Below are 16,156 nucleotides of genomic sequence, written 5' to 3'. Positions count from 1 at the left end.
ACCCCGGACTGGAGATTGCAGCCGTGAAGGCTGCTTTGGGGGTGGAAGGGTGAGAAAGAAAAGACCGTGGTAGGTTTTATGCAGGGGTATTCTGCAACATGTCATTGACACAAAAATAATTAGTGGTGGATTTATACTGGACTGTCCACACATCATTCCGCTCTACTAGTTGTTCTGCAATATTTCCCCAATGTTACTGCCATGTTGCCATCTGGACAATAAAAGCAGGACAATAAAAGCAGGACAAAACAAGCAAGCAAACCTGGAGCATTTGTGGTGCGAAATGTTACAGGATTTCAGCAGGAAGCTACAGGACAGAGCAGAAAAGAAGCGGTATGTCCACCCCAAAACTTTTGCAGGCGCAAACAGAATTGAAAAATGGATTGTGTATAACCACCCCGATGCCATCAGGAAAGCACAAAAAAGGAAGTCTGGAGGGCCCCCCGGGGGGGGGGGAGGAATGACATGCAATGAACATCATCTGTAGCTTGAGCCTCTCTGTGTACACTCATCCGGACTACCTTCTGGCTGAAATTATGTTCATCAAGGGAACCCTATCTCATCAAGCACCATTGTCCTGGAATGGGCTTCTCTGAAGCAAGCAAGCAAGCCACCTTTGAAAAAACAGCCAGCTACCCAGTTCTCTGAAAACAAAACCAATCCGTCCTCCTCGCTTGAGAGGATTACCATAGCCACTTTCTTTCAGCCTTGCACTTGACTAAACCTGGGAGCGTCCCAGCCCTCTCTCTCCCTCTCTAGTGGCTCCAAAGACCCCTTAATGCTGTCCCCTGAGATCAAAACCAGTTAAGTGGGAATTAGGAGGAAAGACAAGACAGGCAGCTGCTCCCTGCCTGGACGCACGAAACGTCTCTGGCAGAAGGAAACAGCAAGCCTCGCTCATCTTGCCAGGAGGCAGAAGTAACACATAATCCAACAGACAAACGCTTGGGAGTAATAGCAAGAAGCGCAGCTTTTTTTCTCCCTCCCGTGAGCCTCTTTTTGTGGTCTCTGCCACGCCCCCTCTCTCGATGGCTTCTGTCACCGTGTGCTCTCAGCAAGATATTTTTAAATCTCTCGCCGCGGCTCATAACTGCCGAGTGTATCAGCCAAAATACCTCCCACTGAGGAGAGTTATATATAGATCTGTGCACAGCCAGGGAGCACAGACAAGATGTTCAACATGCAGCCAATGCAGGTCAGGTTGTAAGAATGTGCAGCCTAGGGACTTCAGAAGGACCCTGCTGGGTTCAAACCCAACAGCGCAATGTTCTGGCCAGGTGCCTCCGCAAAATCCACAAGCGGGTCCTGAAGGTGGGATGTATACCTTGCTGACAGTAGGAAGAGAAATGTTCTGTCTTTCAAAACCAGGGGGGGGGGGAGACTAGGCTGCCCATCAGGGATCAGCAGGGATGGGCTTCTGCCCCCACTCCCAAAAGGGCCCACTGACAAGAGCTCCCTGGATACTCCACACTGAGGAGGCAGACCAGAGGAGGGCCAACGACAGAGTGCCTTGCTCAAAGGCCTGCCAAGGTGAGGCTTCCCACCTACCACGGCTAATGGCCATGAACGTATATGAGCCAGCAAGGTGCTATTGGGCTCATGTCCTCCTTCTGTTCCTCTCACAGGCATCTGGTTAGCCACTGTGAGAACAGAAATAAGGATGGGATTTTCTGAAAACCTCAATACTGAGCTTATCTGCATGGATTTTTTTCCTAATTGCTGTCACGATCTGGACTGAAGCGAGGTGGTTTGGTTTGGTTTTTTACTGACTCTGCTAAAACTACAAACATTATTCTCAAACATGAATAATATTAGATTATACGCAAATACACTCCAGGTTTCCTAAAGTAGCTAGCACATATATCACGTGTGGGGAACCTCTGTCCCGCCAGGTGTTGGTGAACTACAACTCTCATCATCGCTGGCCATTGGCCGTGCTTGCTGGGGCTGGTGGGAGATGTAGTTCAGCAACATCTGGAGGGCCAAAGATTGCCCACACCAGACATAAATATGTTTTTTTAAAAACATTTTTTCTAAACAATGTTTTTTAACCCTTTTTATTTAAGATGTTTTTAAAGCTTTTTTAAAGAATGTTTTTAAAGTTGTTGTGTTTTAATGTATTTTAAGGTCTGTTTTTATGATGTTTTAAAGTGTTTTTACTGCTTTTGTTTGCCACCCTGGGCTCCTGATGGGAGGAAGGGCGGGATATAAATCAAATCACAAATAAACAAACAAACAGATAGATAGATACATACAACAATGCATATAACTGTATAAAAATATTTACGTATTAATACTTACAAAATTATGCTGAGAATTATAATACTGTGTGGGGCTTGACTCTTTTATACATATTATACATATAACATGCATTTTGCATATAATTTTAGATATACAGTACAGTAATTAGTCAGGCTTTAAAAAAAAGAAAGCAAGCAAGGATGCATGAGGGGTTCAGGCACAAGCAAGTGCCCGGTGCAAGGGGAAGTCTGATGTGGGCGAAGCTCAATCAAGACAGAACTACGTAACTCCACATATGATCTCATTCTATCTCCATCCCTCAACAGGTGAACTTTTGGTCTGATCTGGCAGCAGTGATCTCCTTACGTATGCATGTCTATGAAACTGCCTTATATATCTAATCAGACCATTGGGCCATCTTGTTTTTATTATTATTATTGCCTGCAGTCTGGGAGGGGTCACTGCAAGACAGGGTCCTTGTTAGGGATGGGGGAGAATATCCGCCAAATCAGATCTGGCACCAGATTCCAGCTGAATTTGATAGTTCGCATCTTTCCGGACCGGCACCTATTTCTTGCTGTGGGCCGCGGATGTAATCAGCACAGATTTTGCAGCTGCAAATCGGCAAGAATTTATTCTTTCAAACTTTCCCCCCTATTTTACATTGAGTTACTTTCATAACACTCCGTAAATGGCACATTTCCATTAAGAAGCGAGTGTTTCATGCCCTTGTAACCTCCATCACTTGTCAATCAACCGCTCGCCAAGCCCCAGGCATTGCTAACAAGGAAAAGCAGCTTCAATTAGCCAATTTAAAACTGTGTGTTACTGTACTTGCAAATACCTGTGCTGTGAAGCCTCCTGGGTTCGTCCATTCGTTATTTATTTATTTATTATTTGATTTACATCCCGCCCTTCCTCCCAGCAGGAGCTCAGGGCAGCAAACAAAAGCACTAAAAACTTTAAAACATCATAAAAACAAACTTTAAAACACATTAAAACATATTTAAAAACATTTCTTTTTTAAAAAAGCTTTCAAAACATCTTCTAAGAGTAAAAATATTTTTAAAAAGAAGGTTTAAGAAGATATGAAAAAGCAATTCGAACACAGACGCAGACTGGGATAGGTCTCACGTTAAAAGACTTTTAGTTTTTAGCCCCATTTTTCTCTACTCTCACGCCCCCTCACTTCCCCAAATTTTGGAACCTTAGTATTTTACAGAAATGTTCCCAATGAAGCCAATTTTGAATCTAGATCGTCCTAAGGGGAAAGGGTAATCCGTTCATAAGCCTGAGATCATTTGGCTCCAATTGGGTAACTTTCGACGCTTTTGCACTTGTAAGAGGAAGGGGAAACTGTTTCTCTCTTCCCAGAGGGTCTTCGAGATCCACCCTTCATTGGTAAAGAACAGATGAAAAACAACATATATGCAAGCCTTTAACATTCATTATAATACCTTGAGACCTCAATGGCTCCTGACGTTGATAACTACGGAATTTTGGCCACAAAAAAATAAAAAAAATAAACCATGGATAGAATCACCCAAAAACATGCACAGCAGATCGAATCGGCAAGTGTGAGAGCACGCGAGAACAAAGAAATGGCGGCTTGGGATTAAATGACAGACTATTGGAATGCAAGCAGATTGGAACCATGCAGCAAACCCCCTCCCTAGTCCTCATATAGCTCCACTACCCACAGTTTTTCAAAGGGTGATGCTGGGGACTGAACCTTGGCCCTTGGAAATAATGTGCTCTACCACTGAACTGTAGCTGCTTGATTACCCTCCATGGACAGGACAGGGAATGGAAATGTATTGGGGAGAAAAGTGGCTTCTGTGGCAAGAGGCGAGAGCACCACCTTAGCCAGAAGATTTGGATTCCTGCATTGAGCAGGGAGTTGTACCCGATGCCTTTATAGGCCCCTTCCAACTCTACTATTCTGATTCTAACAAGACGACTTCACTGAGGCTTCACCTGCACTATACTTGTAAAGCAGTATCATACCACTATGAACAGTCATGGCTTTCCTCAGCGAATCCTGGGAAGTATAGTGTGTTAAGGGTGCTGAAAGTTGTCCAAAACATCTACCAGGCACCAGGTTGGCAAAAGCTGGCCTACCCTGTATCTTGCACGGACCCTGCTGGGTTCAAACCAACAGCACAACCGGTGCAAGGTTCTGGCCTGGTGCCTCAGCAAAGTGCTGCAGCAGCTGAGTACAAGGCATGAATGATGGAGTCAGACATCACACCAAACCATGGCTAAGCTTCCTCAACTTTGGTTTGGCATGATGTCAAAAGAGAGCTGAATTCCCTGCCTATCTTGCATTCTTCCAATTTGTCAAGCTGTTTAGCACCCATCAGAGCCACGGTATCAGTAATTTAATTGCGTGTTATGCAGGGATGTGCTAGAATTCCACCCAATTCAGATTTGGTACTGAACTTTCCATTAATTTGCCTTTTCGCTATTGTTATGGATCAGATTTTTATGTGGTGATTTTCTGTAGCTATTTTCTGAAACATTTTTTTTAAAAAAATCATGTCTAAAATATTGATATTAATATTTATTCCCTTCAATTTATCAACATTTCCTTTCAAAATCTCAACACTTCAGTTCAAAATATCAATATTTTTCTGAGGGGAAAAAACAAATCGATAAAAGCAGCGTCTTGTGGACAAAAAACGAACTCAAATTGATGCCGGCCTGTTAGGTCAATAGAATGCTTTCGAGCCGGCACCAGCTGACGGATCCCATCCCTAGTGTTATGGGAGGGAGTCCTGCCCCATTCAGTAAGCTGGAATTCCCAGGACTCCTTGGAAGAGGAAGCTATGGCTTATTCAAGTGTCTACTGTAGATTTAAGGAAACAATTACAAAAGGATTGTGGCAGGGAGATGTATATGCATCAGAGTCATAGATAAACCTGGGCTGATTTCAAAATCTCACTTCTCCTGCTCTGCTCCAAAATGCAACACACACGATTTTAAAGGAAACACAGTTCAGCTTCCTGTTCCATTGCTGTGTCCTTCCACACATGCTCAGAGAGAGCTCTTTTAAAGCAAGGATGGGGAACTCCAGGCTCGGGATGTATGCGGCCCCCCAGGCATCTCTATCTGGCCCTCAGGACTCTTCCCACGCCAATCTCTATGCCACACCCATCACCATTCCTGCTTCATGACCTCCTTGCATGTCTCTCTTCAGCTGAGATGAGTCCCTGAACTGGGACCGTGCCTCTCACTTGCCTGGGTGGAGGATGAAGAGAGGGGTGTGTGCCTGCACACATGTGCACCTCTGATTCTGCATGGCTGTAGGCTACTGTGCAAAGATAAGCATCACATCCATTCATCTGCCTGTTTTTGCCTCTGGCCCAACCACCATTGGCAAGTGGCCCCCAGAAGGTTTACCCAGGAAATACAGGAAGCTGTCTCACACCAAATCAGACCACTGGTCCATCTAGTTCCAGGCTCTTCAGGATTTCTGACAGACAGCCTCTCCCAGTCCTACTTGGAGATGCCACTGGGGATTGAACCTGGGTGCTTCTGCATGCAAAGCAGATCCTCCAACGCTAAGCTACACCCTTCCTCTAAAGTTACGGCTCCCAAGATGGAATGCGGCCCCTGGACTGAAAAAAGCCCCCCATCCGTGCCATACAGGCTGCTGCACCTGTTGCCCTCTCCTAGCTGTGCCCCGATGCACATCCAACCACTGCAGTGCACCTGCCTCTGCAGCCCACCCCAGTCCCATTTCCTGCCCCCCTCTTTTTTGCCCTGTGGCTCACAAGCAGCTGACAACCTCCATGGTCAGAGGCAGCATGCTTCCGAATACCAGCCGCTAGAAACCGCAAGAGGGGAGAGTGCTCTTGCACTTACGGTCTGCTTGCCATAGGCTTCCGATAGAGATCTGGTTGGCTATGGATGCTGGACTAGATGGGCCACTGGCCTGATCCAGCAACCTGGCTCTTCCTATGTTCTTACAGCATGCCAGGATTTCTTCCCTGCCTTCCAGTCCCCACCTCATTCCACCTGCCACACTTTTATGTTACACACACAAACAGGAAACTTGCAGCAGACTTTGCACTCAGAAAGAGAATAGGGCAGGTGAAAAAACATAGGGCGGATCCCAATATCAGTTTGGGGACAGAGTCCACCGGGACAGCCTAGTCTATGGTGGTTCTGCTTTCCAAGACTTTTTGTTTATCTTACACAGGATTCCCTCCCAAGGGAAGTTTCACTAGGGATTGGTTTCATGCAGTTCCTCATTTTCCCAGTCTTCCTTTCAGTTCATCACATTACCACATCAGTTTGCAATTCCCCCTCCCAAAAAATTGTCACAAAAATTTGCAACATTTTACTGTGCATTTCTCCTACTATACATGTTTTGTCTGGAAGCTAATATGATGGAACTGAGGTTATCATACTTTGGACACACAATGAGAAGACATGATTCACTAGAAAAGACAATAATGCTGGGAAAAACAGCAGGGAGTAGAAAAAGAGGAAGGCCAAACAAGAGATGGATTGATTCCATAAAGGAAGCCACAGACCTGAACTTACAAGATCTGAACAGGGTGGTTCATGACAGATGCTCTTGGAGGTCGCTGATTCATAGCGTCGCCATAAGTCATGATCGACTTGAAGGCACATAACAACAAATTGTTTTGTACAATTTTGCCTAATATACATAGCTTTGCAAGCCATTACACTAAAACAATGCTTTTTTGTACGAGATTGTCACTACTACATGCATTTTTATACACACTTTCCCCTGCTATATACATTTTTGGACACACCTTTTGGTTGGAGAACTGCATTGCAAAATTCAGAGGAGTGCATATTTCGAAGGATGGTTGTGCGTCGCTTCACATCTTGTTTTGGAAAGTGCAAATTAGGTAAGTTTCTATTAAAATACAAACTGAACCAAATTTCTCAACCACCCCCTCAGTCTCACTAGATAATTTACATTCAGAGGGCTACATGACTGTGCAAACCCTACTCCCAGAACCAAAGTTTTTGAGCTGCCCCCCCCCAGCCTCATGAGAATGTTTTAATTGTTGCCCTTGACCTTCAAACAGTATCTTAAAACTGAAACTGAATTTAAAAAATCCGTTGTTACCCCTTAGCCCTAAACTGCAGGTTTCCTATATTTTCTCCATAGCCATGAGGACTAGAATGTCACTTTAGTTTTTTAAAAAATGAAATCACAATATTTCATAAAGCATGACAGGCCTATTAGCTGTGTTTCCATTGAGATTAAATTTCCCCTCATCCTCACTGGGTAAATTTTAAGACAAGTGGCATATCAATGGACTTTTTATTGTTTAGGTTTTTGAGGCAGCCCAAACTGAAAACAAACATGACAGGATAACTCTTTTGCAAGCTCAGCAGTGCTTGAGGCTCTCAGCAATACAAGCCCTCTCAGATATCTGTGTGGACAGCACAATCCCTCTGAGACATATTTATTTTGAGGAAGACTGAGAGAAGCTAAGATGCATGCATGCACGCACACTTGTGTGTATACACACATTCATTTGCTACAAAAGAATCAAAGCCGTTGCCACCATTTCAGAGAGAGATGCAACCTATGGAGACAAACTGACATGCACAATCCTGGTGCAGGTCTCTGCTGAATAGCCAACCCGAGATTTTTTTTTAAAAAAAATGCATTTCCATACGCACTCTCACTCACTCCCTCGCTGGCAGCATCCCAACCCACATGGTCTCTCATCCTTGCGATGGATTAACTGTCTTATTTTGTCAGGCGCAGAGACGTTCACGCCAGGAAACTCAAACAGCTTTTGCAGAAAAGCAAGCCGTTCAGGCGGTTTTTGAGGAAATAAAACATCCCACCGAAGGGAAGGCAGAGAAACGTGTGGGCTTCTGGATTTTAAGTAATTGCTTTGTGGATCATTGAGAAAGCTTCCCTAATTACAGTTGGCTGTCAAGGAAGTTCACACAACCAGATCAAATATACCAGAAACACCAGGGTGACCCCGATACTGCCCTCGTTGCCAATTCTGTGGTTCTTGTAGGGAAACCCCATCATATAAATAAGGGCCACAGAACATGGGGATGTGACTGGTAGCCAGTGACTGCTAGAGGCAGAGTGGTACACTGGTCAGAGTTTCAGACTGGGACTGGAGAGAGCCAGGTTCAGATCCCTACTTGGCCACTGGGTGACTTTGGAACAGTCACATCTCTGCCAAACCTACTTCACAAGGTTGTTGTGAGCGTAAAAGGGGGGACCATGGGCATCACCCTCAGCTCCCTCGGAGGATGGGTGGAATGGAAATGAAATCAGCTAAAGTAGCTTAGGCCAGCTTCTAAAAGGGGGGAGGGAGGCTTTTGGCTTTTATTGCTGAATGAAACTAATGTTCAGAAGCAGTGTACCTCTGAGTATCAGGTTTTGGAGAAAGGCAGGAGGAGAGCAGGGCAGATTAAGTATATATCTTAAAAACAAAACAAAACTTTGAAATAGATGGACCCCCCGTTTGACAGAGTGAGTCAGTGTTTATGTGACATTAGACACATGCATATTAGACAGGACCACCGAGAGCTATTAATCAGGATGGCTAAACACAGAACCTCCATGGCCAGAGGCACTATATCTCTAATGATCAGATGCTTGAGACAAAACCGTTGGGGTGGCGATCCCCTTCACACCCTACCCTTCAAAAAACTTTTCTAGGGTGGTCTACAAAGCAAAGAAAACAATAAAAACACAACAATGCAATCAAGACAGTGAAATCTAAAAATAAGCAAATAAAAAAATCATCTGGAATTAAAATTTGCCTGGGATTTTTTTTTTTAAAAAAGGTCTTAAGTGGAGATATGAAAGGCTGTCTCATAAAAGATGGAGCAGACTTGGTCCATACTACCAATGGGTAGATATTCCAGGGAAGCAGGTTTCGGCTAAACAGCCGGAGAAAGCTAATGGCGCAAGTTGTTCAACAGTGGAACAGACTGCCGCAGGAGTTGGTTTGCTCTCCTTCACTGGATTTAAGCAGGGCTGGACAGCCATCCATCTAGGACACTGTGGGTGCAAGATTCCTGCATTGAGCAGGGGTCGAGCTAGATGATCTTCAAGATAGTGCCCAACTCAATGTTTCTAGCCTATCCCAAACGCCTTTCAGAATTGATGTTATACATTTGTTTAAGAGATTTATATCTCACTTTTCCTTTAAAATCTTCAAGGCAGTTTACAAAAGTTATCAGAATCTCAGTTTCTGGTCTGGTAGATCTCAATGATTACTTTTTTTATAACTCCAAGTAAGATGCTGGGCAGCGAACCTTGCTGCCCAAAGACATTACACATTACAATTTTTAAATGTTAAACATTAATTACTGACTTTCTTCCACTCATCAGCAGTTTTGACTTTCCCTGGAAATTTCCCAAAAACTGGAGGGGGGGGAATGATTCTGCATTGCCCTCCATGGCAGTGTATTCTACACAGCGACCCTGAGAGGTGGAAGCAGGCCTTTGGCCAAGGCTAGAGCAGCGAAGAGTTAACGCCAGATGTGTGCATGCCCAAGGCCGGAGGGTTCCCATGTGAGAAACTGCAAGGGCATACAAACAAAATTTCCCTGCACTGGAATCTCTTGGCCTCCCTTTTGGGGGAACACAGAGTGACTGAGCATATGAAAGTGCCTCGTCCTTCCTGAATCAGGCCACTGGAGTCTTGCCCTGCACTGCTGCTACCCAAGACTTTTTAACTGGAGATGCCAAGGATCCAACCTGGGACCATTTGCATGCCAGGGAGGTGTTTTTCCAGAAAGGTAGGAAACAGCCTTATTACACCAAGCCAAGCCATTGGGCCATCTCGTTCAGTACTGTTTATGCTGACTAGCAATGTCTCTCTGGGGTTTCAGTCAGTGGGTCTCTGCAGGTCCTACCTAAAGATCCCAGGGATTGCAGACAAGGCAGGTGTTCTACCATTGAGCCGTGGTCCTTCCAAAATCATCCCTATGAAAATATTTCACATACAAAGCTGTCATTGGCCCATCTAGAGCAGTGTTATCTCCTCTAGTCGGTGATGGTTCATCAGGAGCAGCCTTCATGTGCTTCCGGGGGGAAGGGGCGCAACTCAGTGACAGAGGGCAGACTTTTAATGCAAAAAGTCCCAGTTTCAATCCCTGCTATCCTTAGGTATGGCTGGAAAATAGGAACATAGGAATCTGCCTTAATATATATAAGACAGTTTTGAAAGCAAGAAACAGAACTTCATTCAAGCTTGCTCTGGATCCCTATAAGAATTTCATTAATCACCTAAAAATATACATGAACGTAATTGTAATTAACAAAACAGGGGTTTTTATCGCATTAACAAAACATTTCGGCTTCCGCCTTCATCAGCTGCTAACATACAAATGCTGTTTCGAAGGTGGCAGTGATAGAGCTTTGAGGATGGAATGCCCAGAGGGGCTTCATTTGCAGAAGCTAAGTGATGGTGGTACTGTCCTCCAGGTTGATATCTATCTATCTATCAAGAGACTTAAAACAGAACTACAACCTTTGCCCAAAGAATTGCTGTAACAACCATGTTGTGATGTGGCCACAAAAAGAAAACATTGATAAGGCCCGGCAGGCTTTCTTAGGGAGAGCATTCTGCAGTGTTGATGCCACCACTGAGAAGACCCTGCTCCTTGTACCCTAACCCTGCCCAGACTCCCAATGGTGGAGGGACCTGAAGCCGACAGTCCTTTAAATACCAAAACTCTCAAGGAACACAGGAAGCGGCCTTATGCCGAGTCAGACCATTGGTTCATCTAGCTCAGTACTGTCTACACTGACTGGCAGTGGCTCTCCAGGGTTCCAGGCAGAGAACTTTCCCATCCCTACCTGAAGATGCCACTGGGGATTGAGCCTGGGACCTTCTGCATGCAAGACAGATGCTCTGCCACTGAGCTACAAGCCTTTCCTGGGAGAAATCCCTTGTCTCAAACCATAGAGGGTTGCCAGTCATTGTAAACTGGGAGGGGGGGCTCGTGCCCCACAGATGTTGTTTGGGCTCCAACCCCCATTTGGGGAATGGCCATAGGCCAGTCGCTCATTGGTACTCAGCTCAAGAACAGCCAGTCTTGTGAGACTTCTCTTGCAGCCTGAAGTAGGAATGGAAGGATCTGGCCATGCAGGTACTCTCAGCTTCTCATTTTTCCAGCCTTAAATTTGGCTCTCCACATTTCTGCAGCAATTTGCGGATTTGTCTTTTTTTAAAAAAAAAAATCCTCATGAAAATTCTTCAACATTTTAATACAAATTTCTCCTAATAAACACATTTTTGTAGGCAGTTTTGACTAATATGCAGATTTTTACAATCAAATTCTCCTAATATTATGCATTTTTGTATGTTACTTTCACCAAATTATCAGTTTTTATGCCCACATTCCTTACATTTTTGTAAATATAGCTGGGCTGGAGAACAGCATCACAAAATTCGGATAAGTGTGAATTTCGAAGGACGGCTGAGTTTCGGCACTCACCTTATTTTGGAAAGTGTGAATTTGGTACATTCACCTTTAAATGCGAACTGAGTTGAATTCCTCCCCCATCCCTACCCTGAAGTGGTACAGCCCAGCCAGAGTCTGGCCACCTCCATGAGAAGAAGGCCTGCAAGACCCTGCATCTGAAGCTGCACTCCTCCTCCTTTATCTGCATCTTCCAGGAGCCTCTCTTATCGCATGCCAGCAATATTCTTGCTCCACACCAGTCTGGCCCTTCTCATCCCCTTTGGGGCTGTGCATTTCCCAGGACTGTGCTTTTGGCCATCCTCTGTTTGCTGCCATATACATTTATGGGGCTTTCGGCAGTAAAGGGATAAATAAGTAACGCCCGCATTCCGCCTTATACGGTGCGGGACCACGATACCTTGCGGAACGCCTCTTCCGATATGAACCGGCCCGTGCACTACGTTCTGCTACGAAGGCCCTCCTCCGGGTTCCAACTCACAGGGAGGCCCGGAGGGTGATGACAAGATCTAGGGCCTTCTCAGTGGTGGCCCCCGAACTATGGAACAGTCTCCCCGAGGAAGTACGCCTGGCGCCGACTCTGCTCTCCTTCCGGCGCCAGGTCAAAACCTTCCTATTCTCTGAAGCATTTTAAGTTACACTGATTTACTTTTTAAAATGTTTATTGTATTGGATTGATGATTGTATTTTAGTATTATTTTGTTATTCATTGTATTTTTATGCTATTTTATGTTCACCGCCCAGAGAGCTATTGCTAGTCGGGCGGTATATAAATTTAATAAATATATAAATTAATAAATAAATAAATTCCAGGCGTGCCTTGAGCAACATTTGCCGTGAAGCCCGTTTTTGTGCTAGCTGTCTCTCTCTTTCCGTCAGGATAAATTGAGAGAAGGCAATTTGCATGGGTAGCCAACCTCTCCTTATCTCCTCTCTCCATGCAAGATCGCTATCACCTGAGGTTTAACTCAGGGTCCTTCGCACATGATAACCAGGAGGTTGGCGCTTACCCAACCCCTGACCCTTAACCTATATGGTTAAGCCACAAACCTCAGACCTCTGAAATGCACAAAAAGTTTGTGGGGAGCAAAAGTGTGTGTGTGTGTGTGTGTTCACACAGAGATGCCTTGTTTTGGATAGAAATGAGTAAGCTTCACTAAAGATACCTGTATTATTAATTTATTTCTAGGAACACAGAAAGCTGCGTGCAACCGAGCCAGCCAATTTGTCCATTTAACTCAATACTGCGTGTGCTGACTGGCAGCAGCTCAGGTTCAGGCAGGGCACATTCCCAGTGCTCCTTGGAGATGCTGCAGGGGATTGCCAGATTTCTGAATCTGAAACAGTTGCTCTAACGCTGAGCTGCAGCCTTTTTCCCCTAGTTATTTATATGCTGCTTTTAACAGACTTATTCAAGTGGCTCCCATAAAAAGATGCAAAAATATACTTGGAAATAAAACATAGCAAATGCCAAAGAGTGATTAATTAAACCAGGAATAAATAAGTCATAAAATGCTTCGTGAATATAAAAAGGTTTCAGTACTCATCTAAAAATGGGGTGGGAGGGAGATAATTCCTTAGTTGTGGGGCCACATCTGAGAAGGTTCTGCCACCAGAACACAAGAAGGCCTCTTACTTCAAGTCAGACCCATTTAGCCCATTACCTACTCTGGCTGGCAGCGGCTGCTGCTACCCTTGTGGAGGGTTCATAGCTCAGGAGTGCAGCATCTGCTTTGCAGTCAGAACATCTCTGATCCCCAACATTTCCAAGTTAAAAGGATGCATTAGTAGGTGATGTAAAAGCCACTTTTTGGCCTGAGACCCTGGAGATTTGCTGCACGTCGGAGTAGACAGTACTGAAGTAGCTGGAGAAATAATCTGATCTGGTATAAAGCAGCTTCCTATGGTCTGCTACTAACTGGAGATGACATGGACTGAACTGGGAGCCGTTTGCATGCAAAGCAGATGTTGCACCTCTGACCTAGGCATGCATGCTTATATAAATAATGGCAATTTTCTCAAGATTCCCTAATCTCACCCCATCACATGTTCCTACTGAATTCCAAACAACTCAGTGCAAATTTAAATTCCAATGTATCACCATTGCTTATCCAGATCATTGTGCCAGAAGATTTAAAGGAAATATGCAACCCTTAATTGCACAAACATAAGCATCACTGCACCATTCTGCCCTGAATCTGATGCTGCTAATGGAGACCCCAGGTTTCTAGCGGGGGGGGGGGAGGGGGATAGCATCCTGTTCGCAAAAGTGGAACAACTTTAAACAATGAAATCATCATCAAACCAACACTACTTTAAAATGCCTGCTGGAACAAGAAAGCCTTAGTCTCGTGCCTGAAGTTCAACAAGAAGGGTGCCTGTCTAATCTCAGTTGGGAGTTCCACAGGTCTGTGCCCATGATACTAAATGTGCACCTTCTTGCACCTTGTAGTAGTGACTAAATTATGTGTCATGTGAAGAAAGACTCTCTTTTTGTTGGTGCTAAACCACAGCGGTGTCTTTAGGAAAGAAGCTACTGGAACAAGGGAACTCAGAGCCCTCCCCCCCCCCCCGTGGGCAAGCAAGCTTCACTTAACAAGACAAGGCACTGAATGCTCACACTGGCTCCTGTGCAATCTATGTCACAAAGTGTTCCACAAGTGATCAAAAGAATGGAGAACAGTTGCTTCTCAGTTAGGGTTGCTTTTCAGTTGGGGTGGGGGCATTCGATTCTGTTTGCATTTGGATGCAAAACTACCTAAATCACACTTCTCAAACTAGTATGTGAACCGAAACATAATCATCCTTTGGAATTCACATTTCTCCAAAATTTGCAATGAAGTCCTCCAACCAAATAATGCATGTCAAAATGGACATATTGGGGGAAAGTATGTGTAAAATGCATAGGCAAAATAACACACACAAATGCATTATACTGTTTGGGAAAATGTGTGTATTAGTCAAAACTGCTTATGAAATGTATTTATTTGGAGAAATTCACAGCAAAATGCAGATAAATTTTCGTGAGGATTCAATCTGCAAACTGCTGGAAAAATGAGAAAAACTGAAACGTTCGTGTCTACAGGAGAGGAGCAACAATAGAAAAGCAACCATTGTATAGCTAAGGCAGCAGTACTGGAAGCCTGAGAAAAGCTTCCGCCAGATAATATAAAAGAGATTAAAGATCACAGAACTTCAGAAGCACAAGAGGCATTATTGCCATCGTCATGTCCACAATTAGAAGGAGGTAATTGCAGGCACCGCTGATTACCGTGCCACTAGAACTCTGTCTCAGGCACTTTATAACAAAGATCAATCAACCAGAAAGCAGTTAAGAATCACACACACGTACATATACTTTTCTTTGGTGCCAACTGCACTTGAGGTTCATCATCCTGACGCTAATCACCATCCCCTCTATTTACAGTCTCCAGGCTGTGAGCACCATTCCTTATTTAGCCAAAATTGGTACCAACATATGTAGAAGTGGGAGGTGTCAGCAGGGTTGGTGGGGAAGGACAATCCCAAAATTTGCAGGTGCACAACAAATATCTTGGAGGGGAATCTTAGGAGACCACTACCACCCCAAAAAATAAGGACTGAGCATGCTCAGTGGTCAGAGAATAATGGCCAACTATTGGGAATGGGAACATAGTGGGAAAGGGTCAAATGGAGTGTCTTTAAACATTATTATTATTATCCCACCCTTCCTCCCAGCAGGAGCCCAGGGCAGCAAACAGAAATGCTAAAAACACTTTAAAACATCGTAAAAAGAGTCTAAAATACATTAAAACAAAACAATGTTAAAAACATTTTTAAAAAAGCTTTTAAAACATCTTTTTAAAAAGGGTTAAAAACGTATTATTAAAGAAAACATATTATAAGCAATTCTAACACATGAACACAGAACACTCTATTTTGTTGCATGTCCCACTTGTTAGGACAAATAGCCTGTGTGGTTTTGTAGAGAGGAGGCTGAGCTTTCCTTCCCAGCAAGTCCCTACTCTCAGCCTAACCTGGGTGGTTACCTTAAAGACCACCTTTGCCTATGTGACTGCAGGCATGCACTCTGGCTAACAGCAGGAGCTGAAGATGGGCTCTTCTCAGCCACAGCACCATAATTGCCCTATCTACCCAATCCTTAAGATCCTCTTCAGAGGTCCCTGCCAAGTGAAGCAAAGTGGCTAACCACTAGGTAAACAGCCTTCTCAGTAGTGGCAGCAACTCAGTTATGGAACAGACTTATCATAAGAACATAAGAACATAAGAAGAGCCTGCTGGATCAGGCCAGTGGCCCATCTAGTCCAGCATCCTGTTCTCACAGTGGCCAACCATAGAATCAAAGAATCATAGAGTTGGAAGGGTCCTACAAGGCCATCAAGTCCAACCCCCTCCTCAATGCAGGAGTCCAAATCAAAGCATTCCCGACAGATGGCTGCCCAGCTGCCTCTTGAAT

At 44.4% G+C, this 16,156-nt stretch overlaps 1 protein-coding gene across 2 annotated transcripts in view; it reads right to left on the bottom strand.

Annotated features, from left to right (window-relative positions):
- LPP (LIM domain containing preferred translocation partner in lipoma) overlaps positions 1-16,156 on the bottom strand; it is a 226,376-nt gene that overhangs the window by 199,876 nt on the left and 10,344 nt on the right. Inside the window, exon 1 of one of the 2 annotated variants that reach the window (XM_061637615.1) lies at positions 6,109-6,211. The exons of the other annotated variant lie outside the window; for it this stretch is intronic. The gene's annotated coding sequence lies outside the window, so the exon portion shown is untranslated. Of the gene's footprint in view, positions 1-6,108; positions 6,212-16,156 lie in introns of those variants that run through there. 2 annotated transcript variants of the gene reach the window in all.

Source organism: Rhineura floridana, chromosome 7 (genome assembly GCF_030035675.1).
Source record: "Rhineura floridana isolate rRhiFlo1 chromosome 7, rRhiFlo1.hap2, whole genome shotgun sequence".
Taxonomy (NCBI): Eukaryota; Metazoa; Chordata; class Lepidosauria; order Squamata; family Rhineuridae; genus Rhineura; species Rhineura floridana.
The sequence above is the reverse complement of the archived record's forward strand: the minus strand, read 5'-3'. Positions and strand labels throughout refer to the sequence as shown.